Below are 9,995 nucleotides of genomic sequence, written 5' to 3' on the forward strand. Positions count from 1 at the left end.
CATCATGTATCTCCAGAAATCCACCTTCCAGTCTACGTTGGCCAAGGATGATCGTCGACGCATTCGGCATCAATCTCAACCCTACCGTATTATTGGAGATACTTGATACCGCGTCGGTGTCGATTTAATTCTTTGTCGATGTCTAACTCTTGAGGAGGCTGAGAGAGTCTTGAATGACTACCATTCTAGCGCATGTGGCGGTCATTTCTCTAGATATGCTACTGCTCAAAAGATACTCTATGCTGGTTATTTTTGGCCCTCGATCTTCAATGATTACAACCTTGTTGTTCGCAAATGCCATGAGTGCCAAATTTATCATCATAAAATGTGCGCCCCACCTGCTCACCTTCACCCCGTTATTACCATTGGTCATTTTTCCAAATGGGGCGTTGACTATATGGCATGTAACCCTCGTTCGACCGGGGGGCATGGTTATATTATTGTTGTTGTAGATTATTTCACAAATGGGCCGAAGCGATGCCTACATATTCTTTTGATGATAAAACAGTGGCTCAATTTCTATTAAATCACGTTATTTCCAGGTTTGGAGTGCCTCAGGCCATTGTCACCGACCATGGCTCCCATTTTCAAGATTACATGATGGCTGAGCTGACTTCTACGTTGGGCTTGCGCCACGATGGCTCAACCCCGTATTACCCTCAGGCCAACGACCAAGTTGAAGCTGTGAACAAAGTCTTGGTTACGATGCTTCAATGCACCATTAGGATGCACAAGTCAAATTGGCATCTCATGCTCTTTTCAGCTCTGTGGGCTTACCAAACCTCGACCAAAGACGCAACTAGATTCACACCATTCCAGCTAGTTTATGGTCTAGAAGCAACTTTACCGATTGAGTGTGAAATTCCCTCACTCAAGCTAGCTGTCGAACTTCTCCCCGAGACCTCACCTCAAGAAGAGCGCCTCTTGTATTTAGAGCGATTGGATGAGACTTGTCGTCTTGCTGCTTTAGTGATTGAAGCACAGAAAAAGCGGGTTAAGTCTCATTTTGACCAGCCAGTCTCTTCTCGTGCTTTTTCCGAGGGTGATTTGGTTTTACTATATGATCAAGCTAATGATAAGCTGGGGGCAAGTAAGTTTGAACCCATGTGGCATGGGCCCTACATTGTTAAACGTGTGTTATAGAAAGGGGCCTATGAGCTGATTGATTATGAGGGCAATACTTTAGACAAGCGTCGTAATGGACTTTATCTCAAAAAGTAATATGCCTAAGTCATCTTGCATGGCTACTTTTGTACAATAGTGTGGTATTCATTTTTGTGCAGTGTGGTTTGGTGTGTTGTTTTTCAAGCAGCTTTCCTGCTTATTATGTCTTTGCTTGCTTTGCAGATGTCTGTGACTCCTCACATCGGTTTCGCTGATGGTGCTTTTCGTAGTACCCAGAATCTATCATCCGTGGCATGGGCCATTTATGACTCCCATGGTGAGTTGATTGATCTTCAAGGTATTTGTTTAGGTCGAACAACTAATAACATTTCTTAGTATAGCGCAGTTATCGAATTATTGTCAGAAGGCATTGCTCTTGACATTCGGGAATTGGTTGTCAACCTTGATTCACAAATTTTCGTTCTTCAACTCAACGGGCAATATTCCATCAGAAACCCTCAGATTTTGAGAATGTATTTCCGTGTTCGTCTATTGGAGATAAATTTTGATTACATTACATAACATCATGTTCCTAGACATACGAATACATTGACAGATGCATTAGCTAATTATGTGTTGGATAGACATTTGTGAAATATGTGAACAAATAAAACATCTGTACCATAGTAAGCAAGGAAATATAGCATATATATATATATATGTCAATAATGTTTTTCATACATCAAAACCCCAAAAAATAATGTGTGTTCAACTACATCCGTGGCTCGCAGGCCTCAAAAATGTAAAATGCTAGACCTATGAACTACTCGGCATGATGCTCATTATAGCATGTAACTACTCGTACTACACGAGTCAACAGCCAGTGGATCCAATCTAATACCCCCACTATGTGCCGCTGATACTAGCATGGCATACTCTCGCCTGCCCAGAAAGAGAATGAGTCTGCAGTCCATATGCACAATATAGGGAGTCCAGATCATCATAAGTACATAAACTTGTCTACCCACTTGTCTGCTACCCAAAGTTCTGAATATTGCACCCCGATGAGGAAATTTGCCGATGTCTTCTCCTGGGAATATAGTGACCTTAATACTTATGACAAAAATATCATTCAGCATAAGATCCCACTGTAGAAAGACACCATCCCTTTCAAGCAAAAGCTGAGACCCATAAACCCTCTGCTACTCCCTTTGGTTGAAAAGGAAATTAAGAAATTGTTGGCTACCAAGATCATAGTTCCCCTGAGGTATTCGAAATGGATAGCTAACTTGGTGATAGTAAGAAAGAAAAATGGAGAAATCGGGCTTTGTGTTGACTTCAGAAATCTAAACAAGTGTTCTAAGAAAGACAACTACCCTCTGCCCAAGATGGAACATTTGCTGCAAAAAGTTTCAGGGGCTAAAGTCATGTCTTTCTTAGATGGATTTTCAGGTTACAATCAAGTTGTTGTACATCCAGAGGACCAAGAAAAGACTGCCTTCACTACTCCTTGGGGCACTTTCATGTACTCCAAGATGCCTTTTGGACTAATGAATGTTGGGGCTACCTTTCAGAGGGCCATGGACATAGCCTTTGTGGGAGAGAAGGACAAGTTTGTCCTTATCTACCTGGATGATATAACAATTTTTTCCAGCAGTCACAAGGATCATTTGCAGCATTTGAAGAAAGTGTTTCTGAAGTGCAGAAAGTTTGGGATTTCAGTAAATCCTAAGAAGTCACAGTTTGCTCTAGAAGAAGGCAAGCTTTTAGGACATATCGTTTCTGCTGCAGGTGTTAAGATTGATCCAGAAAGGGTTCAAGCAATACAGACATTGTCCATCCCAAGATCGAAAAAGGAAATTCAATCCTTTTTGGGAAAGATCAACTTTGTGAGGAGGTTCATTCCAAATTTTTCATAACTAGTGAAGCACATCACCTCCATGTTAAAAAAGGGGTCAGAGATAAGATGGACAGAGGCTGCAAGAAGATCTTTTGAAGCCATCAAAAGAGCTATTATGGAAGCTCCCACTCTGATCGGCCCAGACTATAGCAAGGAGTTCCATATCTTCTCTTTTGCTTCCTGTGACACCCTTGCAGCAGTCCTATTGTAGAAGAATGATGAAGGTGCAGAACACCTAGTGGCCTTTTTCAGCAAAACTTTAAGGGATGCTGAATTAAGATATGACATTATTGAAAAATAGGCTTATGCTCTTATTAAGTCTTTAAAGGCATTCTGAATCTACATTCTGCACTCCAAGGTGATTGCCTATGTACCCTCTACCTCAGTAAAGGATGTCCTAACATAGCCAGATGTTGATGGAAGAAGGGCTAAATGGATTGCAAAGCTCATTGAGTTCAACATAGAATTGAAGCCCACCAAGCTTATCAAAGGCCAGGGCCTGGCTAAGCTTATGGCTGAGGAAAATTGCAGTCTGCTGGACATAAATTGCATAGGTGCAGATTCAGAGGTTGAACAAGCAGAAGGAGCAACAGAAGAACGAAAGCAGAACCAGTCATTAGCTGAGAATTTGGCTTCTTGTGATTGGTATTCCAATATAGCTCATTTCCTGTTGAAGCTAGAAGTCCCTCCAGGGCTTAGTTCAAGTCAAGCCAGAACCATCAAGCTCAGAGCAGCCAAGTTTTGTATTAGTAAGAACCTGCTTTATTGGAAGGATCCAGCTGGAATCCTCTTAAGATGTCTAGACAAGGAGCAATCTGTGGAAGTCATGCACCAGTTTCATTCCAGCATTTGTGGAGGGCATCATTATTGGAAAACCACAGCCCACAAGATCCTAAGGGCTGGGTATTATTGGCCTACTCTATTCTCTGATGTATTTTCATTTGTGAAAACTTGTGATATATGCCAAAGGTTTGCAGGAAGACAGCAGCTGAACTCTTTGCCTCTAAAACCAATACACACTAGTGGCCCTTTCCAGCAGTGGGGTTTGGATTTCATAGGGGAGATTAATCCACATTCCAGTGGCCAGCACAAATGGATTTTAGTAGCCACTGATTATTTTACCAAATGGATTGAGGCCATCCCCACTAAAAAAGCTAATCACTAGGTTGTCATGAAATTCTTGACAGAAAACATTTTCACCAGGTTTGGTTGCCCAACCAAATTGGTTACAGACAATGCAGCAGCTTTCAGGGCAAAAGAGTTGGTGGACATGTGTGAGTCAATGGGCATTAAATTAGTGCATTCCACCTCATATTATCCTCAGGGTAATGGCCTAGCAGAATCATCCAATAAAAGCCTAGTAAGGATAATCAAAAAGCTATTGGAAGACAACAAGCAGAGCTGGGATTCCAAACTAAAGTTTGCATTGTGGGCTGACAGGGTTACCACCAAGAAGTCCACAGGGAATTCTCCATTCAAGCTAGTATATGGCACTGAGGCTGTTTTTCCAATCCAATTGATCCTCCCTGTGGCCAAATTCTTGCAAGAAGAGCAGAATGAGGAAAATGACATGGCAAGGAGGATGAGTGACTTGGCTGAAGTTCATCAGATCAGAGATCAACTGATTGAGAGGTCTGCAATACATCAAAGGAAAATCAAGGAAGCTTTTGACAGAAAGGCAAAGATGGAAAATTTTCAGGTTGGTGATTGGGTTCTCAAATGGGATGCACTGAAGGAAAAGAAATGCAATCATGGTAAATTTGATGCTCTCTAGACAGGACCATTTGTCATCTCTCAAGTCCGGGGGAACAACACTTTCATGTTGCAAAGTTTGGAAGGAGAAACTGTTTTTGATGGCCCAGTCAATGGGTGTTTTTTGAAATTTTATTTTGTTTAAGGCTTTCAGGCCTCAGTATTGTAAATATTTTATTTTTCAAAAGTTTAGTATAGGCTTAGATAGACTCCATGCCCAATGGAATACTAGGTAATATTTATGATCTTGTTTTTCATGCAAAAGGCAGTGGTCTACGGTTCTTGAAACCTCACAGGGAGGATTTCATCCCCAGAAGGAGCCAATGTTAGCCCTGGAGTGCAGTGCTGACTTTTTGAAGGTCAACGAGAAGATTCAGTCGGCTTTGTTGTTCTTAAAAGGGTCCTACACAGGCCATTTCCCACTTCTTCCCTTATCCCACTCACACTTTACCTTTCCCGCTTCCTTTATTAGCCTTCTAATCCCGAAAAAACACTCCTTTGGCCTTAGCCCCAAGCGCAATAGCCAAAACCCCCATAAAACCTTACCCATATGCCCTACGCGCCTATAGCACATTTCCCGAAGACACCTCGTACCTTCACCGCATCTTCGCCGTTGATCTTTCCCCGCCAATCCAACGGTCCACATCCCATCTGATGCACCAACTTGTCCGACACATCTCCGCCGTTAGATGAACCCTGCCAGATCTAAAGGTCAGCGCCCATATCGCGTGGACAACAAGCGCGAAAAGTACCCGCCCGATGAAGGCGATTTTGTCTTTTCCCCACCACTACATGTCATCCACTGAATGGCATTGGGCGAGTTCTAACACTTATCGCCCGATGCCCGCCCGATAAAAACCATTTCCACTTAACTCAAACCACCCCGCGCGTTATCGCCCGCACATCTCCATCGCTCAATAACCGTCTGATCTGCTCGCCTGAAGATCTAACGACCTAAACATGTTCCGCTCCCACCACGACCGCTAGCCTCCAAAAAGCGATCTCCACCATGCATTTCCCCGATATGATGGCCCTCATTCGCGATCATCCCCAATCGCCCTCCACCGCTCTGTCACCTCTCTGTCCATCCGATTCAACACATCCATCCACCCATGCACTCCATTCTCCACTCCCTATCTGTTATACGAAGAAGTAGGTGGCTGACTCTATTAGTCTGATGACAGTCAAACCGCTGAAACCGAATTAAAAGAAGAGCATGGCCAGAGGAGGAAGGACACAGCACGAATCAGCAACCAAATTAAACAGTCATGGAACTCCATTGCCATGATCAGTCTGACCACCTGAAGGACAACACGGTACTAGAACTAATCAGGATTTTTTAGTGGAGAATACAACTACGTTCAAAGATGCTATCAGACAGTTAATGGTAGTTGGTCGTCAATTAAGAACCCCCCATCCCCAAATGGCTAAGGGCCATTGTAATGATAGACTATAAATAGCCAAAAGAAAGATGTAATCAGGGTTGGCAATTGTGTTTCGGTTCAACTTCTAGAGACTGTAGATATTCTGTAACTTGTAGTGTCTCATCTTCATTTTCAGCCATGCAAGCTTCTTTTGTTGTTAATTGCTCAATGCCCATTTCTCCTCTGTTCTAAGCTTGTGCTTGAAGTGTCGTATTCATGATTTCTTCTGCATATAATGATAGATAACTATCATCTTATCTCTGGATTAGACAATTGAATGTATCAGTGAGTGGATCACTCGGGTTCTGTATCCAATGCAAGATAATTGTCATCTTATCTCTGCATTGATAGATTAGATTTGCAAGTTTCTTTACTAGTTGCAGTTGACCATCATACATTTTGTATGCATCTGTTGGTGTGGTTAGTATTCTTCGTCTATTCACCTAATTCCCAAATTGTTGAGCATTGGTGGTCTAAAGCCTTGTAATCTGAGGGTGTTCATGCATGTCTGGAGTGAAAACAAAGTAGAAGTGGTTATCTGGCTTGAACCAAACCATCACCCATCCCAATAAGTTCCTAAAACCATATTGAAGATTATATGTTACCAGGCATCTTCGAACTACAACCTAGGAGAGTTTCCTGGAGCTCTAACAATACTCTTAGGTTGTGTATTGATTACAAGAAGTTGAACAAGGTGACAATCAAGAATAGGTACCCTTTGCCGCAAATTGACGATTTGTTTGATCAGTTGAAGGGTGAAGCAATATTCTCGAAGATAGATTTGAGACCAGGATATCATCAGGTAGGCATCAAAGAAGAGGACATCTACAAAACCGGTACCCTCAGGTTGTGTATTTATTACAGACAGTTGAACAACGTGACTACCAAGAACAGGTACCCTTTGTCGTGGATTGACAATTTGTTTGATCAGTTGAAGGGAGAAGCAGTGTTCTCGAAGATTGATATGAGATTAGGATATCATCGGGTAGGCACCAAAGAAGAGGACATCTATAAAAGCACATTTTGGACTAGGTATGGGCATTATGAGTTTGTTGTGGTTCCTTTTTGGTTTGAATAATGCTCCAACTATTTTCATGTGTTTGATGAATAGTGTGTTGTGTCCTTATCTGGACAAGTTTGTGATAATATTCATTGATGACATATTGATATATTCTAAGAATGAGGAAGAGCATGCAGAACACATGGAAGCAGTGTTAATATTGTTGATGAAACATTAGTTGTATGCCAAACTTAGTAAGTGCAGTTTCTTTAAAACAAAAGTTCATTACTTGGGCCATGTGGTTTCCATGGAAGGTATAGCAGTGGACCCAAAAAAATCAGAGCTATAATGGAATGGGAAACTCCTTGGAATGTGGATGAGGTTAGATCATTTATGGGATTAGTAGGTTATTACATGCGGTTCATCAGGAAATTCTCACAAATTTCCTAACCTATTACATATTTGCAGTGAAAAAGAAAGAAGTTTGAATGGACAGAGGAATGTGCAACTAGCTTTGAGAAGTTGAAGCAGTTGCTTACAAATGCTCTGGTTTTGAAGATTGCAGATCTAGATAAAGAATTTGTGGTATGTACAAATGCTTGCAAGAGGAGCTTCTTGAAGATTGGATCATGTGCCAAGATGACGCCTCGATATAGTGAGCCTTTTGATATCCTTGAGAGGATTGGACCAATGGCTAATCGACTTGCACTACCTCTGATACTGAAAGTACATGATGTTTTCCATGTTTCATTGGTTAAAAGATATGAGAAGGATGTTGATCATGTGATTAACTAGTCTGTATTGTACATGGAACTAGAGGGATAATTCCAACCATTGAACAATGCATATTGTAGTGGAAACAACTCATGCTTCGGAACAGAATAATCAAACAAGTTAAAATGTAGTGGAAGCACTTTGGGCCCGATGAAGCCACATGGGAGATGGCTGATCAAATGTGGGCTATGCATCCTACTTTATTCATTGGTGAGCAGATGTATTCTGATATATGTGTTTGATGTTGTGTTTTGGTTATGTCTATATATGCATATGTATGTAGATACTGCATCGAGTTGTGTTATAAAGCTTTAATAAGCGATATGGTGTTCATGGTATGATGGTCATGGTCTCAACAGTATGATATGATGTAAATGTTGCATTAAACTATGCTATAAATATCCATGGGAAACATGTGTTTTACTGGGTTATAAGTGTCATTGAACATCGAGGATGATGTTCCCCCAATGGGGAGGGGTTTGTAACAACCCTTGGTTGATTTCATATGTAAATAAATATAATACCAAGGTCATGGGACATGTATTCCAAGATAAATGTTGGGTAAAACATGGTAATGGGTATCACGGGTGATTAATTAATGGCTATGGAAATTGGAAAAGGAAAAGAGGAAATAATTGGCAGTTTATTTATGAAATAAATAAAAATAGGAGAAAAGGGGGATGAAGGGTCTTCAGTTCATTTTTGGAGCTCTCTTTTATTCTCTCATTCTATCATACTCTTGCACATTTAGATAATTCTTGGAGCATGCTTGGAGCACTCTAGTTTTCACTTGGATTGGAGAAACAAGGCAAAGGAACATAGGAAGCGTAATGGAATAGTTGAATCGACAGCTATAGTTAGGTTGCTTTGTAGGTAACATGTTGCATGTGTGATTTCCTTGTTGATTTATGGATGCATGGTATATACACGTGATTTATTGGTTATGTGTTGTCATTGGCATGGGGGGTTGGCTGGATTGACAGTGGTCTTAGCCTTGCCTTTCCATTTCCTGGATAGTCATGGTGTTCTGGGCTTTTCCACTTGATTGTTTTCTGATTGGTGCTCATAATTCCTTATGGTTGTGGGTTGAAACAAATGCTCTGGAGCCCTTGGTGGTTTGAGATACTAGTCCCTAGAGTTGGGTTGGACAAATGCTCTGGAGCCTTGGAAGGTTTTGGGTTGAGTTACTAGTTCCTAGAGACCTAGACAACTTGGATAGAGACCAATCTGGTTGGTGTTAGTGATGTTCGACCGTGGAGGTGGAATCACTATGGATGAGTGATCTAGGGGATAAAAAATATGGTCAAAAATTAAAGTGCTCAAAATCGCTTGAAACCAATGCCAAATCGTGGATCTTATCGTTAAGATACGAATGACACTTGAATCGCCTCAATCTGACACCGTATGCGAAAGATATTGTGTTCTGCAGTTTTTGGCAAATAGATAAAAAGTCAACTTGCAGGGTTGATTAGGTTGTTGACTGGGCAAGGTGTACAGTGACGTGGTGCTTATGTAATTAGGCTGACTAGGTAGATACGAAGGTCAGATAGGCCAATCTTGTGCTAACATGTGGCAATATGGTACATGGAAATTTGGCAAATTTTTATTGGTTGTTTGGTTTTGGTTGGACCAATTAGGAGGTGCCACGTGGCCCGTGCATAATTATGTTTGGGGCCTAACCGACTCGGTGGGGTTCAAGCTTGTGACCTCAACAAACACAACACAACGCTTTCACACCACACAGTTTTTTCTTGGTATATAACGTTCAACAATTATATTTAACATTGAACCATCAACGGATTTGGGGGAGGTCAAGTTGATGGGCTTGCCCGACCGGCCCTGGCCCCGGGTCATATAATACACCACGTAATTGTGATCGAGGCAGAAGCAGAGGGGAGGGAAATTAGCCCAACCCCCGATCCCAACAGATCAATGGAATCATTGACTATTAACGCTAAGGGGCGGGGCGCATGGCACCCTGCCCATGCCCCAGCCCATGACCACATCGCTTTGTATACGACCAAGAGCGGTGGAGCCGGCA

The sequence above is a fragment of the Pinus tabuliformis genome, chromosome X (assembly GCF_031772625.1).
Source record: "Pinus tabuliformis cultivar Carrire ecotype Pingquan chromosome X, CPIR1, whole genome shotgun sequence".
Lineage (NCBI taxonomy): Eukaryota > Viridiplantae > Streptophyta > Pinopsida > Pinales > Pinaceae > Pinus > Pinus tabuliformis.